The sequence below is a fragment of the Macrobrachium rosenbergii genome, chromosome 3 (assembly GCF_040412425.1).
Source record: "Macrobrachium rosenbergii isolate ZJJX-2024 chromosome 3, ASM4041242v1, whole genome shotgun sequence".
Lineage (NCBI taxonomy): Eukaryota > Metazoa > Arthropoda > Malacostraca > Decapoda > Palaemonidae > Macrobrachium > Macrobrachium rosenbergii.
In genome coordinates, this window is record NC_089743.1 from 29,479,070 (window position 1) to 29,496,641 (window position 17,572).

At 36.6% G+C, this 17,572-nt stretch overlaps 1 protein-coding gene across 1 annotated transcript in view; it reads right to left on the bottom strand.

The window, feature by feature from the left end:
- The window catches only part of LOC136850747 (aspartic and glutamic acid-rich protein-like), a 28,087-nt gene that overhangs the window by 1,529 nt on the left and 8,986 nt on the right, over positions 1–17,572 (bottom strand). The window lies entirely within an intron of this gene.

Consider the following 17,572-nt stretch of genomic DNA (forward strand, 5'->3'; position numbering starts at 1 on the left):
AGAGAGAGAGAGAGAGAGCCCTTTTATTCTGTTAACAAATGTAATCGCATATTGTTTTGAAAGTAATCACCAAGAAATTTCATGACCTTGTTTTATGTTAATTTCGTATCATATTTATAAGAAAAATCCATGAATATTGATGAAACTGGCTATTCATATCAATATTGTCCTAAACAGCCATTTAACTACGTCCTGGTAGTTGGAACGCAAGACATCTTTCAGGGCAAAAGGGTCTGGCGAGGCGACATCGGTTTCTTTGGTGGGTGTACGTAAGGCCTCATATATTTACAACAGTGATAAAATCAGTGCAACATGTTTAGGTCATTTGTCCTTCCTTTCCCAGGATGTCTGCTTCTGCCAGAGATTTTTCTCTTTTGGACGGAATGCTTCGTGGTGGTAGTTTCCGTTTCCTAACATTAGCAGCGTAGTTTCTGTTTCCTAACATTAGCAGTTATGACTTGGACCATCGACGGATGATTTCTTGTTTGTAAGTTTTTCATAAGTTGTATTTTAACAGAGATCTTTCACATTTACAACTGATCCCTGATCCTCTTTTTCTGCCGATAGCAACGAGATTTGCAGAGCACCAATATGCAGTATATGTCTCGCTGTCAAACTTCTCAGTTCCAGAAGCCTTTATTTCTCACACCGTTGGACTGTGGAACAGTCTCCCTGTGGGCGTTGTGCAATTGGAACTCCAAAAGTTCAAGCAAAGATGCAATGCATTACTACACTAAAACAATTCTCCTTGTATTTTATCATTTTCTTACATTTTCATCAATCTATCTCTTTATTTGTTAATATATTTTTTTCTTTTCTATCAACAGCTCTTTTTTTCTGTATTACGCATAACTTCTGTTACTTCTTTCAAATGAACACCATCTTCTTTGGAAGCTTGAATTTCAAGTCAATGGCCCTGTGGGCTTGTCCCACACGAATAGGTTTCATCTTCTGAATAATAATAATAATAATAATAATAATAATAATAATAATAATAATAATAATAATAATAATAATACATATTCCACATTTTTTCGGGCAATCTTAAAGAGAGAGAGAGAGAGAGAGAGAGAGAGAGAGAGAGAGAGAGAGAGGAGAGAGGATGTATTATTGTCTGATTAAATTCACAAATTCATGTCGGGCATCTAATACACCTATGTACTATGAGGAATGTCCCAACACCGTAGATCTCAGGAGATCTACGTCCAGTAATTGGTCATCAAAATTAAATGTACTTGATAAGGAAACAATAAAACCATTCCACAGAGCCTGAATCTTATAATACTGTTATCAAGCAAGATTTAACTTATGCTAAAACAATCGAGGCAATTATACTTTGACGAGCATATGGAAAAAAGGAGCGCTTAAACAATGAAAAAAAAATCTACATCAACAAATTGTACTGGGCAGTAAACACAAACCATGCAACCCTTCTGATAATTCATATAACATTTAACGCCAACACTAAAGGTAAAATATAAACAACCATAAGCTCTGTCTTCACTAACATGGCGAGAGATAACAAAGCCTTATAGCATGAATACTCACAAACAACTGGAGCCTAAATAAACTCGATCATCGCATCCCTTTGGAACTTAAGATCTGCATTCTACAATCACGCCCATTTGAAATTTAGTGTGAAAATAAAAGTCAATGAATTCTGACAGTGATACCCCTTACTGTGGGATGTTTTGTTTTCTGACTCCAAATCTATCGCTGACAATAGCCGTTTCAACCATCTCGCATTCAAAACCATAATTAAACTATCACAAGCTTCCCATATTAGTATTTCAATTTAAATGACTGTTTTAAGATTTTCGTCTTAAAAATATCAGTGAGTGCTAAAATGGTCTAGACCTTAAGTGTCACAACCCAAAAGACTTGAAATCTAAATAAATTTATCTACCCTATCATAATCCCAGTCAGTTACAACCCTCCTTTACATAAAATCTAATATTCCTGCAGTACTTCCAACTTGGGCATTAAAAAACTGCACAAATAATAGCACTAAGAGATAAATAGTTACAAAGCTTTGCACTCTTCTGAGTAGGCTACTTCCACTGACATTCTAATGACGCAAGTAATATACAACTCTAAAAGCCTGAAGGGCGGTGTGGTGGAAATCCTCCGAAAGCTGCTAATTTGAACTTTTTGATATACTAAAGTATCGTAGAAAATTACAACCTCTGCGGTTCCTACGACAAGCCTCGGCAATTCAAGAAGCCTTCATTCAATCAAAACGCAATTAGGCATAATAAGCTCATCGGAAAATATTAGACGGTATGCTTTAGCAACCATCACAGGGCGTTACACTTGAAGCCTCACATTAAATTATGCCTTGGTAAGAACTGATTGTTTGAAATAACAAACAATACATGACTTTCTCTTGCAATGAACGTCAATATAAAATTAAAAGTAATAAAAGTCTGGGTAAACCAGAGAGGTGTAATATGAAATCGTGTGGATTGCCATAAAGGCAAAAATCTTACGTACTCTAACACAGCAATATCAGGCTTTAGGGCCAAGCGAGCACAACCGCAAATGAGCACAACACAGACACACAGGGAAGACCTCCCAATTATCCCTCAATAATAAGATCAACCAGATAACAGGGCAAAGGAGAGGTAGGAATCCTTCGCCTTCAAAGTAAAGGGTACAAAAGATCGGCTAGATAAATGAGGAAAACGAGAGAGAGAGAGAGAGAGAGAGAGAGAGAGAGAGAGAGAGAAGGAAGATTTGGAGAGCAGGAGAAGCAGATGAGATAACGAAGGAATGAAATAACCCATTAACAAAATTAGATAAAAATAAAAAGAAAAGTGAGAGATTAGAGTAGCAGGATAATTATACCTTAGTTTTACAGACCACTGAGCTGATTAACAGCTCTTCTAGGGCTGGCCCGAAGGATTAGACTTATTTTACGTGGCTACCAATTGGTTACAGCTTATTGTGGAATCCGAACCACAGTATAGCGAGAAATGAATTTCTATCACCAGAAATAAATTCCTCTAACTCTTCATCAGCCGGCCGGGGAATTGAACTCTGGCTCGTCGAGTGATAGTCCGAAGCTCTACCGACTCACCCAACGGAGAGTTGAATAGCAGGATAAAGTACAAGATATTAGAAAATATACTAAGCACAAAAATAGGAACACAAGTAATAGGAACACGAACAAGATAAAGCGATAGTATGAAGTATAGCGACGACAGACTGTTAGTTAGGATGCAATCATCAACTACGGATAAAACGCGTGTAGGTTTGTTTACGTATGTGCATACGAATCTATTTCTACACTATTTCTGTATGCTGAATGCGAAGCAACGTAAAAACTGAGCTGCGTACACCTGCTTGGAACCCTCATACACGTTCTTGCTCTGACTTTGACACATGCAGTTCTTTCACTCGACGAAAGACTAAAGACAGACCACAGCACCTTGAGCACACAATGATAAGACGACTAGTGTCCCCTCGTGACTCGATAACTCGTCCGCGTCTTATAAAAACACGTACAATCCCAGATTACAAGTGCATCCCTTCCTTAGGGGTTAGGCCACGATATCCCCCTTCCTTCCTTTTCATTCTCCATCAGCCTTCGTATAAAGAAGAAAACACGAAAGGAAAACTTAAGTGGATGCCGATGGGGAAGGGAGTCACAGAGGCTGACAATGGTGGTAACAAAGGTTAAGAGCAAAATGTGCAGCGTTTACTGAGAGGGTTTTCTAAAGCAATGGAAAAAATAAAGAGGAGGCGGTGGGGAGAGGACTTGTCGAGGATGGAAATGACGCGGTTTAAATACGATGTGGGGTCGGGTGTTTCCCGAGGAAGTTAACGAAAAAGAAGAGAACCGTCGAGTTGACAAAGGTGGAAAACAACCTTTATAAGTAATATTGGGTGCTCCCTTTGAGAATTTTATATGGCAATGGAAAAACGAGCATTTTGGAGTGAGTATTGAGGACTAGAATTACAAACTTTAAAAGTTGTGTGACGTATTTACTTGGGAAAGTTTATTAAGGGATATCCCCACAATAACTGTAAACGGAGTTCCGAGTAAGGAGGGAGGGGTGGCGGCTAAAGCATCATTACGGTGAAATGTGGCTCCCGAGAGAACACTCTCTCGATGAGATTTTTATACGCCGCGTGAGAAGCTCAGCGCTTTGCCACCGAAAGAGTAGAAAGAGCAGAAACATGCTATAAATATGAACCTTCCATAAATAACACGAATAAATATGAATGTGCGAAATTACTACAAATTAAAAACTCAATTTAAATAAATAAATAAGATCACATAAAAACTTCATACGGATATCCAATAAGAATTAAAGTTGTGTATAACTAAAGAGGACTAATTTAATTAGGTAATAGCCCATTTTAAGTAACATAAAATACCAAGAGACAAAAAGGTAAAGGTAGAACCTACAGAGCGCAACGCAAATGACAGAAAAGACTGAGGCAACAAAAAAACCACGGAAATGAGACAGCAGAAGCATAAATCAAAGTGGCCGAACTAACAACCAGTATACTGTGCCTTACATTGGTGATCAGCAAAGAAACGTCAGCTTAGTAAGGAAGATGAAATTGAAAAAAGAAAGAATTGAACACTTGAAATTAAAAGTGTGTGCATGTGTGTGTGTATGAGAGAGAGAGAGAGAGAGAGAGAGAGAGAGAGAGAGAGAGAGAGAGAGAGAGGTTTCATAATTTCATAACCAACATTCGTCACCATAACTTTCGTTTACAAAGACCCTGACAACTTACAGTACAGATCTCCCAGAAAACAGAATGATAAGGTGGGGTTGAAAGGCAATAAAGTTAATGGTAAAAGAAATAACGTTCGATGGAAGGTTTGGGTGATGACACAGCTCTCCATGAAGAGATCGTTTTACTAAAACTCCTCGGAGGTTTCAAGGCGACGTACAGAATCTGAATATTTGTAAGGAACTTTCAGGAGTCACTGTATTCGCCACGTGGTTAAGACATCTTCAGAGGGGAGCAGGTTGCGCCCCTGTACTGACTCCACTAAAGTGTTTTACATATAACCACACATAAGCAACTAAAAATACATGTGAATATATCTACCCAACTAACAAAGCTGAAAATACAAGCACGTAGAAAGTCTATACTGTACTAACACCACATTATACTCTACAAACTTCCTGTTTACCCAAGGACTACCTAATTGAACTTTTGTTCAACTTGTGCTCAGTGTTTACTTACGGTCTAAACCGTTAAGTGAAAATAAATCCAAACCTCGCAGATGAGATAAAGACAAGCCTGTTACTTGAACGCCAGATTACAGGTCTCTATCGTAACAACGGAAAGATTAAGAAATTTAAACCTGAGAAGTGATGAATACCAATTTTATATATATATATATATATATATATATATATATATATATATATATATATATATATATATATATATATATATACTCGAGGGAAGTAGTAGGGAAGAGCATCTTTATCCTTTAACGATTGAATGTTATTGCCGGCGTTTCGCGACAAATCCGGAGTCGCATTTTCAAGGTTAAAAAATATTTTGCAAACATTAGTACCCTTTATAGAAATTATTTTGTGACGACATATGACAATAGCTCTTTATGAGTGAAAACATTTAAAACTAAACACTACAGTCATAAACAGACACACCAAAATAAAAGCTCATTAAAACCTTAAAATAACCCACCTATACAAAAGAAAAAGACTAACTCAAATACATAAAAACCAAGTGAGTAAACAGTTGCCCAAGCTAGGCAATAAACAGCTATACAGAAGAAGACTGAGTGTGTGTATATATATATATATATATATATATATATATATATATATATATATATATATATATATATATATATATATATATATATATATATATATATATATATATATATATATATATATATATATATATATATATATATATAATTATATATATATATATATATATATATATATATAATTCCCATTACAAGATCAACGTGCCTCAAATCTGACGTTAAGATCAGGCTAGGCAATCCATTACTAGAGATGGATGAATAACATAATCTTTGACAATCATATTATTTTATACGATAAAATAAGGACCCTTTGAAATGACACTCTTGGAATCAGATTGTTAACGTCCTTCTTAATCATTTAAAAGGAACAAGTTTCCCATAAACCTCCGCACGGCAAATATCAGATACCGATTCCGCGTTTCCTACAGTTGCCTTGCTATTCACTGCTTTTATTCTAATGATGATGAGACCGAGGAGGGAGTAACTGCCCATCTCAGTCACTGCAATTCACGTAATTTGATTTTTATTCACATTCTTATAAGAGTTTCAAAAATAGAAGAGTGAATACAAAGTTTGGAAAGTAGTTGCAGTAAGTTACGACGGTACTCAACTGCATACCAATGTCAGAAATAGCATAACGCCTATACATGTAGTAGAAAGACAACCCATACGAAAGGATTACATTTGCAGTAAAGGAAAGGTATTGGAATAATAGCAAAGAGAAAGAAGCTAAAATTCACCCATACCACAAAAGCTACTCTTGCCAACATACGAAACAGACAACACAAAGTCATGTTAGTTTGTCCCTGCCAAATTAGCCATGCTGAACACGAGGCAGAAGTACGTGGCTTTAACTATGACCGTAACTACACATACCTGCGTAAATAGGAATGCAAGGCCAAGGTTGTTACCAATGTTCTACACGTATCAATTACGTATTCAACTTGATGAAGCTTACGGTAAATGGACAAGAATATTCTATCAGGTCATCAGTTTGTCGAGCCATTCACGCTGCAGGAACTCCCATTATAAACTTGAAACACCCTTTTTACTGCTAGGCTTTAGCGTTCGCGTTTGCAGATAGGTAGAATGGATTGGTCTGTTTACATTTCATTCAACAGCAAAGTTCTTTCTTTTCTTTAAAGAAATATGTGTGTGTGATGCCCATTTCGGAACTGGTAGACTACTAATTTGAGCATTTTATATTTTAATAGATAGTGCATTTTCATCGTAACATGAATAAAATGAACTTACTTATGATGAAAACGAAGTTAATCAGTATGGGCAACTCTTCTGGCTTCAACACAATTCAGATACTTTATGTTACAAAACAGGTGGTTATCTGCGCTGCTTATGACTCATAAGTGGACATCAATATTAATTAATGCAACTTGAAGCCACAGACGAAAGTGAACTCATTCTACCTTTAGACACACAACTCGCCCTCAAAAAAAAAAAAAAAAAAAAAAAAATCACAACTAAAACCTTTAGTTCAATAACATATAACCGCCTCAGAGCACAAAGGAGGTACATCGCATCATTAGACTACAGTAGTGCCAGTATCCCATAACTGACATACGCTACGGGGAGCGAACATAAGGAACTGTTTTTACGTTCAGGATAATAATGTCAGTGAACATAAAAGCGTGCGACGAAGATGTTTCCTCAGGCGTATAGTGCATCCGATATAAGATGCGTACATAAAAGGTTTACAACGCCTTCCAAATACGTCATCCAATACCATAATGGCAGCAGTTATTCCCGTAAACATTCTACCTTTCTCCATCTTTTTTTCATTGAAAATAATTCCATGCATATATATATATATATATATATATATATATATATATATATATATATATATATATATATATATATATATATATATATATATATATATATATATATATATATATATATAATATATAAATGTTACATTAAAGACCTGAGGGCAATCTAGATAAAAAAAAAAACATCTATTCAGTACCGTTTACATAAATTTTTAAAGGAAAAAATTATGTACACAGTACAAATGTATGTATACATATATATATATATATATATATATATATATATATATATATATATATATATATATATATATATGTGTGTGTGTGTGTGTGTATATATATGGTTCACTACACACCTGAGGACAATGTGAATAAAAAATAAGACATTTACTCGGTGGCATTTATATGATTTTTTAAAAGAGCATGTGACCATTCACCAAAATATCCAGGTCATTCTGTGCTGATTATTGACGGAAGCCATCAATATACAAGAGACCCCACGAAAGTTAGCCAAAGCAAACAGATCAACAAATAAAAACGAGGAAATCGTTAAAAACTTGAGAAAAAAACAAACATGGTCTCCCCACATATAATTTGTTCTTAATTGCACACGCAAAGCTTTGTTATAATACGATAGATGGAAATTACAAAGAAAAGCAGCCGTAACAAACGTGATAACAACAAAGCTCTGGGGCAAAATCGGCTTCGATTACAATGTTTTCAAGTTAAATAAATATCAAGAGATTAAAGAGGAACTTACATGATGAAACCGGAAAAGAAATAAACAAACAAATGGCATAACAGGCTGCATTTTCACTCTTACACCGACGCGCACACACATACAAACGCAAAAGATGAATTCTATACTCAGAATCATTCGACGGAGCAAGAGTTCGCTTTATCTATGCCAATATTTGGGCCTCATTTATTTCTTCAACAACTTTCTTTCCTCACTGCAATCATCCCTTAACAACCTTCCTTTTGTTTCTAATCGATATAAGTAGATGGCAGAATTGTGAGTGTGTGGAGAGAGAGAGAGAGAGAGAGAGAGAGAGAGAGAGAGAGAGAGAGACTTAAGCCTAATACCTTAGGCAGGCTTATATCAATGTGAATACAGTAAGGAGCCCTACAGCGGAAAGAAAAAACTGACTGGCTACCATAATCTAACGTAACGTCACAGGAATGGGCCTCGATTCACAGAGAGAGAGAGAGAGAGAGAGAGAGAGAGAGAGAGAGAGAGAGAACCTAACTGACCTTGATACATTAACGTCAAAACAATGGTCCTTTCCGCATTTTATGTAGTCTTTATATGGCTATGTAAAACATCATACCAAGAATCTTGGTATCTTGGAATGTAGCACAAGAGTATTACAGTCACCCGGAATTCGAAATCTACGTAACACAAGCCCAAAAGAAAATATAAATAACTATAACAACTATAGCACGGAATTAGAATGGAGAACGTGTAATCGCAAAAAATACACACGTAAATAAGCCAAATATGTCCTCACCACATTCTAAGAAAAAAGAAATATAACCTACGAAAGCAGTATTTTGCTGGCATTTCCTATCATAATATGACAATAAATTCTGAGTCAAATAAGCAAAACACTTCCTTACCACATGAAAAGATTAGTCATATTTTTCAGTTCATTATTCGTAATCGACTTAAATGATCCCGGAAATGGAGATGTAAAACGTCTTAGGAGCCACAAGAGAAAAACAATAAAAGTATTATAGAGAGAAAAAATACACCGAATTTCGTAATATTCCAGAACCAGAGAAAAAAAATCAATTGCAGAAATCGAGAGGTTCAACAAATATCACGAGCAATTAAAGCACAAAGAGCAAGCTATAGGCTATACAGAATGCATACCGACACTGCAAACACTACGGCAAAAGACTCCATCATCTCTGTTACAGGACAATTGAGAAAGGTTAATGCCACCACTACACCTCTCATAAACAAAGATCAGGATCCATCCTATTCTAGACGATCTCGCCCACTGCTATAAATGGGGGCATTATTCATGTTGTTCTGACTGACCCCTACCTTTCCCTCGACAAGGCCCTAAGCAGTGACATGAACTCTTTTGTTAGTCCATTAGACGGGTTCATTTGATATGCCAGTCTGAATACGGACCCTACAGCCCCGTGCTGTAAATAATGTATTCCCACAAAATAACCGCAGTCTACTGGATGCCCTTATGCTCCAATGGCTAATGATGACATATTCATTCTCAAGCACCCTTGGGCCCCTTAACTATGGCCTAGAGAAAGGACGGTCATCATGCTCCTAGGTTCTTCAATACTAGCACATTCTGAGGTATTTTTTTCATCTAGCAGTTCCTACAGAAGGTGGTTTACTTTCCTCATAATTTCCCTTCGTTTAATAAGAGTTGTCTCCCTTTTCTAAGCTTACATTCATATAAACACAAAGCACTATAACTTTGAAAATATAGGATATGCGCATGTGTTTGATTGTGTATATGTGTGTGTATGTATGCATATATATATATATATATATATATATATATATATATATATATACATATATATATATATATATATATATATATATATATATATATATATGTACATGTATATATATATATATATATAGATACGTGTATAAAATATATGTGTGTGTGTAATGTGTGGAGTGTTTATATAGGCTATCGCTCATCTACTGAATATAAATTATTCAACGACTCTTTGGAAGAAGATTCACAAAACAAATGACCCAAAGGAATTGACTGTCTTCAGAGAGAGAGAGAGAGAGAGAGAGAGAGAGAGAGAGAGAGAGAGAGAGAGAGAGAGAGAAGAGATCTTATTCAAACCAGCGTGAAGCAGGAAAAGCCCAATGTGGGAAGCATGACAACTGCAAAGCGAACAAAGGATGTGGTTAAATCAACGCAAATCAAGGAATGTATAAAAAAAAATGCAACTCGAATGAGGAAATTGTTATTATCATTCATATATATATATACTGTATATATATATATTATATATATACTCACACACACACACACACACACACACACACACACACACATATATATATATATATATATATATATATATATATATATATATATATATATATATATATATATATATACATAGAAATGACCAACACACAATCACGTGTGGAACAGAAATAAATTTCTGACACACATCAGGGTCAAACCCAGGTCTTTCAACTGAAAGGCAAGGGCGCTGCCCACTAGGTCATACAAGTCATAAAAGAAGTCGGCACTCAGGTTCCAACTTCTTTTATGACTTGCAAGGCCTAGTGGGCAGCGCCCTTGCCTTTCAATTGAAAGATCTGGGTTCGATCATGATGTGAGTCAGAAATATATATATATATATATATATATATATATATATATATATATATATATATATATATATATATATATATATATATATATATATATATATATATATATATATGTATATATCAACTTGCTGAAACCCAATAGGCTCTATCGTTCTGGCGTAACCACCTCTCAAGATATAAAAATGTGCATTCCTTAACAAAGGTCACTGCTATGTTTATTACTTAACTGCTGAAACCGGACAAAGCCATGAGCATATAACCTCCACCATTTCATATATATATAAATATATATATATATATATATATATATATATATATATATATATATATATATATATATATATATATATATGAAATGGTGGAGTTTTAGTAATTGGGTGAGTTATAAATTGAAGCCCAGAGCAATGGAGAAAGCAAGGGTTGAACTTTAACGATATGTCACAAAACTAACTATGAACAACGAGAGACAGCAATAAGTCATCATCCGCCAAAACCTGCCAACCGGCCCTGTGATGAGAAACAGCACCACCTCCGGAATCCAAGGAATTGAGAACGAACGTGGTTACAAATTTAAATGCCTGGAAGAGACATGAAAGCCTCTCGATATGAACTACATTGGGCCCAAAATGACAATCTTACGGAAACGACTTCAAGCCCATTACAACAATGGAGCCATCCACCAGTAAGCGTTTTGTGAATTTCCGGTAGAGAAACGCCCTATGAATGTCATCAGTGACGCAGAAAGTGTTCACCGGGAGAATGACTGTGGGCAGCTTGTGGTCCTTGAAACGCTGACCACTAAGTTGTAACAGCCTCCAGGTGTCTTTAAACTAAGTTCTCAGCTGCAGCTGTAGAAGATTCCATTGTAAACCATCAGAGGAGATTCAGATGATTAGGAAAGTTTAGCATTAAAACGGTGGACGTCGCCACAAGTGCACCAGCATTGCATATGAATTATATAGGATATATATATATATATATATATATATATATATATATATATATATATATATATATATATATAGTATATATATATATATATATATATATATATATATATATATATATATATATATATATATATATATATATATATATATATATATATATATATATATATATATATATATATATATATATATATATATATATAATGTTTCATGAACATATAAAAATTAATCAGTTCATTAGAAACTTTAAAATATCCACTGTTCAAAATGAACAAACAATCCTTTAAGAAAACACAGACCACAGAATACGTAATGGTTCATAATCCCTCTCTCTTCGATGCATGGTTAAAATTCCACAGCACAGGCAGCACTAATGAAGACACTGTCATCTACTGAAACAGAGTAGGAGCATTCCCGGCTGTGTTATGATACAGAGCATCTTGAGGTATTATGCATCTGACACTTGTTCTATAGGGGGTACGTTAGTGGATTAGCAACCAAGACCTCTTTAACTGCGCCGATGTAGAGAATTTTATGGTTTTCATGCCTACGTTGGATGCTACTTCGATTCAACGCCTTCAGTCTAATACATCTATGAAAGTTGTGCAGGTTATCAACCTTTGTGAAGAAACTGTATAGTATGCCCTCAAGCCTATAAATTTGGCCATAGTCAGCCGACAGTGGGGACCATACAGGTGACCAATAGCCTAGGATTGGTATAATCAAACATTCCCACAACGTGTGCATTATGTTGATTTTTCATCAAAAGGTTCTTACTATTCATGGGGATGTGCAATGGGATAAGTGTTGGGAGAGGCCGGTTGTGGGAAACAAGATCTTGAGGGGGAGGAGAGTAGCACAACAGAAGTGTTTGAAGTTAGAGATGGTTTACATAAAAAAAAATTGGTACCCAGCCCACTTCCTTTTGTGTTGTTATTGATGTATTGAGGAAAGGGATTAGGAATGAAAACCTATGGAAATTGTTATATGCATAAGATCTGGTGATTATGACAGATACTGAAAAGGAATTGCAAAGAAAGGTAACAGCGTGGTACGATCTCTTGAATTAATTGGTATGAACTTAAATGTGGGTAAAATTGAGGTATGGTGTCCAGCAAGCATGGAGGGAATATGTTATTTATACAAGACAGAAGATGCCTAGATTTAACACAGGTAGAGAATTTCAAAACTCTGGACCTATTTTAAGCCAGGAGGGAAGTTGTGAGGCTGAGGTTGAAAGTGGGATAAAAGCAGTTAGGGTGAAATAGAGGGAGGTGGCAGGGGTAGTGTTATACTGTAAAAGAAGGCCAAACTAAAAATATAGAGCTATTGCACTGTAACCAGACCAGTGACCATATGGTTCAGAAACATGGGCAATAAGAAAGGCGGAGGAACAGAAGCAGAAGTGAACAGAAATGAGGAAGTAGAGATTGCTGATGTGATAATAGTCGAGATTTAGATAGTACAGGCATGTGGTAAGGTGGAGTTGGGAGGAAAGAGTGAAGAGGGCTTGGATGGAAGGTCAAGAGGGAGGCAAAGGATTAGAGGGAGTGAAAGATTTGGAGGAGAAGGATTTAGTGGAGGATGATGATTTCGATAAAAATAGTTGGAGAGGGCGCATCAAGGAAGTTGACCCACTAACATGGGGATGAAAATATTTTATACTCCATATATGATAGATAGATTGACATTTGTTGTTTTACATCCCAGGTACTTAAGTCATATACTGGAAGATATTTATCACAACTTTAACCCTTTCAGCATCCTTGTGACCCATGATACAAAATCTAAATTTTACACATAAAGGCGGGATGCCCGGACTTGCTTTTTGTTAAACTGGGAGGGTTAGAGAAAGGCTATCCTGTCTAATCTTAACTATATGGCCTCCAACAGGAATTAATTCAATTCACCGATGAAGCAGACGAAAGACAATGCCCTTACCCTGAAAATAACATAACTTGCTTGAGCGTTACACACACACACACACACCTACACACACACAAAGAGAGAGAGAGAGAGAGAGAGAGAGAGAGAGAGAGAGAGAGAGAGAGAGAGAGAGAGAGAAAGATTATTCTTGTCTAATCTTAGCCAAGTGTTCTGCAACAAGAATTAATCCAATTCGCAGAAGAAACAGATGGAGGCAAAAGGTCTACATTGAAAATAACCAAACTCAGTACCTTGTTAAATCAAGAGATACAAGGAAAGAGGAAGGAGAGACTTTTCCTGTTTAATGTCCTTCAACAAGACTGAAACCAATTCACTAGATGAAACAGATGGAGGAAAATACTCCTGCACTGAAATAAATGAACTCGATTAGGCTTCTTGTTGCAAAGACAGAGAGAGAGGGAGAGAGTATTCATGTTGATTCGTGTACAATCTTAAGCCAATGTCTTTACATAAATGAATTCAATTCACCCGATGAGACACATGGAGAAAATGGTCATGCACTGAAAATAACCCTAACTAATTAATTGTTAAATAAAGAGAAAGCGAGATTATTCTCGACCAATCTTGACAAAATGCCTTCCAATAAGCATGAATGCAATTCACCCGATGAAACATATGGAGGAAAATGCTCGTACACTGAAATTAACGGACTTTCCTACTCGTTAAAGAGAGACAGAGAGAGAGAGAGAGAGAGAGAGAGAGAGAGAGAGAGAGAGAGAGAGAGACTATTCCAGCCCAATCCTAACCAAATATTCTCCAGCATGAATGACCCCAATTCACCCGAGGAAACAGGAGAAAGCAAATGGTCCTACATTGAAAATGAACGAACTCGCTTAGCCTACTCGTTAAAGCGAGAGCGTATGAGACAGAGTGCTTACTCTCGTTCATTCTTATTTACATGTCCTTTAACAAGGCTAAATCCACTACCCACATCTAAAACAGATGAAGACAAATGCTCCTCCACTGAACATAGCCGAACTTGTTAAGAGAGAGAGAGAGAGAGAGAGAGAGAGAGAGAGAGAGAGAGAGAGAGAGAGAGAGAATCTCTTGCAGCCTCAAAGGTTCTACTCAGTAGTCACACGGTGTGTTTATACAAGCAGTTCAATACTCGGAGAGACTATAAAAACATAAACATTTTTCGCGTCGGCACAAGAAAAGAATGCGCGCTAGCCATGCAGAAACCAGATGTTAAAAAACACAACCACACGGACACACATGCACACACAAGTGCACAAAGCAATAAAAGTCTAATTATTAACTGCACTCTAACACACGTTAAATGAAAAAACACATCCCCTCTCGAAACTAATCGTTTTGAGAAATACAAATCATGGGGAATAGAAGAAACTTCAGGAATTAATTGCCCTTTTAGGCCGCAATACGACAAATGAGAAAACTTTTTATTATTTGCAGTCTTACTACTTTGACACTGCTTTCAGTGCTCAATTAGGCATCACTTCTTAACACAACAACTCATTATCCAGCACTGTCAGTTTCTAAGAAAGTATTTTGTTAGATTACAGTGATCTGGGTGCAAGAAAATTCTATTTGTTAAGAACACACGCACATATGTAACCCGAACAGGAGCGAAAAGAAAGCAGATATCATTGGTAGTGATATAGCCGATTTTACCAACACTTTAATCCTCTTGAAATATAAAGAAATCCATCTTATGATTACTAAGTAATTGCATTTATAACATGTGTCATTAAATCTTTTTTACTTTAGCGTACATGAAGTAAAGAGCAAAGTAAACTGGTTTCGTTTCAATGCAAAATGAAAACACACTTCTTACACGTTTTTTCTGACCTCAAACACTGCCACTGCAAAAGTAAATATCGAAAGAAAATACTCCAGGTCATTCAGTGTACATGCTCAATAATTCCTCGACTACATCTCATTTTCTTTTTTTCCTGCCCTCATTTCTTGTCTGTCCCTTAAATTCACTCGGCCGCACGAGCGACTCTCCCTCTAGATAAACTGCTGCAAAGGAAGTGCCTAATACACACACACATAAATACATACACACACATCTATATATATATATATATATATATATATATATATATATATATATATATATATTTCTATAAACGTACTATATATATATATATATTCACTCTATATATATATAATATATATATATATATATATATATATATATATATGTTTTTCTACAAACGAAGGGAATTTTTTTCAGTTGATTTTTAATAATAAGTCCACCGTCCCGTGGGGTCGAACCAGCGACGGATGAGGAATCAGGACTACAGTGACACACTAACGCAGTCGGCCACAAGAGAGGTATAAGTGAATAACATCTCCCATCATCTCACCCGTCGAACTCAGGTGTTTTGCGTTTGGAGGCGATATCCACCCACCTCTGCCATGTTGACCGTGTGTAGTGCGTTTGTCGCCGCGTAGCCATATTATGACTATTTATCACATCACCGTGATTCATATACAATCAGAAAGCTACAAACGTCCTTTAATATCAATTCACTCTACCTCGGAAATAATATATTTTCATATATGTTACCGAAGAATTTTTAGTTGATAATAAGTTCACCGTCCCGTGGGGTCGAACCAGCGACGGACGAGGAATCAGGACTACGGTGACACACTAACGCAGTCGGCCACAAGAGGTATAAGTGAATAACATCTCCCATCATCTCACCTGTCGAACTCAGGTCTTTTGCATTTGGAGACGATATCCACCCACCTCTGCCATGTTGACCGTGTAGTGCGTTTGTCGCACGTAGCCATATTATGACTATTTATCACATCACCGTGATTCATATACAATCAGAAAGCTACAAACGTCCTTTAATATCCAATTCACTCTACCTCGGCAGAGGTGGGTGGATATCGTCTCCAAACGCAAAACACCTGAGTTCGACGGGTGAGATGATGGGAGATGTTATTCACTTATACCTCTCTTGTGGCCGACTGCGTTAGTGTGTCACTGTAGTCCTGATTCCTCGTCCGTCGCTGGTTCGACCCACGGGACGGTGGACTTATTATCAACTAAAAATTCCCTTCGGTAACATATATATGAAAATATATTATTTCCGAGGTAGAGTGAATTGATATTAAAGACGTTTGTAGCTTTCTGATTGTATATGAATCACGGTGATGTAATAATTGTCATAATATGGCTTACGTGCGACAAACGCACTACACGGTCAACATGGCAGAGGTGGGTGGATATCGTCTCCAAACGCAAAACACCTGAGTTCGACGGGTGAGATGATGGGAGATGTTATTCACTTATACCTCTCTTGTGGCCGACTGCGTTAGTGTGTCACTGTAGTCCTGATTCCTCGTCCGTCGCTGGTTCGACCCCACGGGACGGTGGACTTATTATCAACTAAAAAAATTCCCTTCAGTAACATATATGAAAATATATTATTTCCGAGGTAGAGTGAATTGGATATTAAAGGACGTTTGTAGCTTTCTGATTGTATATGAATCACGGTGATGTGATAAATAGTCATAATATGGCTACGTGCGACAAACGCACTACACGGTCAACATGGCAGAGGTGGGTGGATATCGTCTCCAAACGCAAAACACCTGAGTTCGACGGGTGAGATGATGGGAGATGTTATTCACTTATACCTCTCTTGTGGCCGACTGCGTTAGTGTGTCACTGTAATCCTGATTCCTCGTCCGTCGCTGGTTCGACCCCACGGGACGGTGGACTTATTATCAACTAAAAATTCCCCTTCGGTAACATATATGAAAATATATTATTTCCGAGGTAGAGTGAATT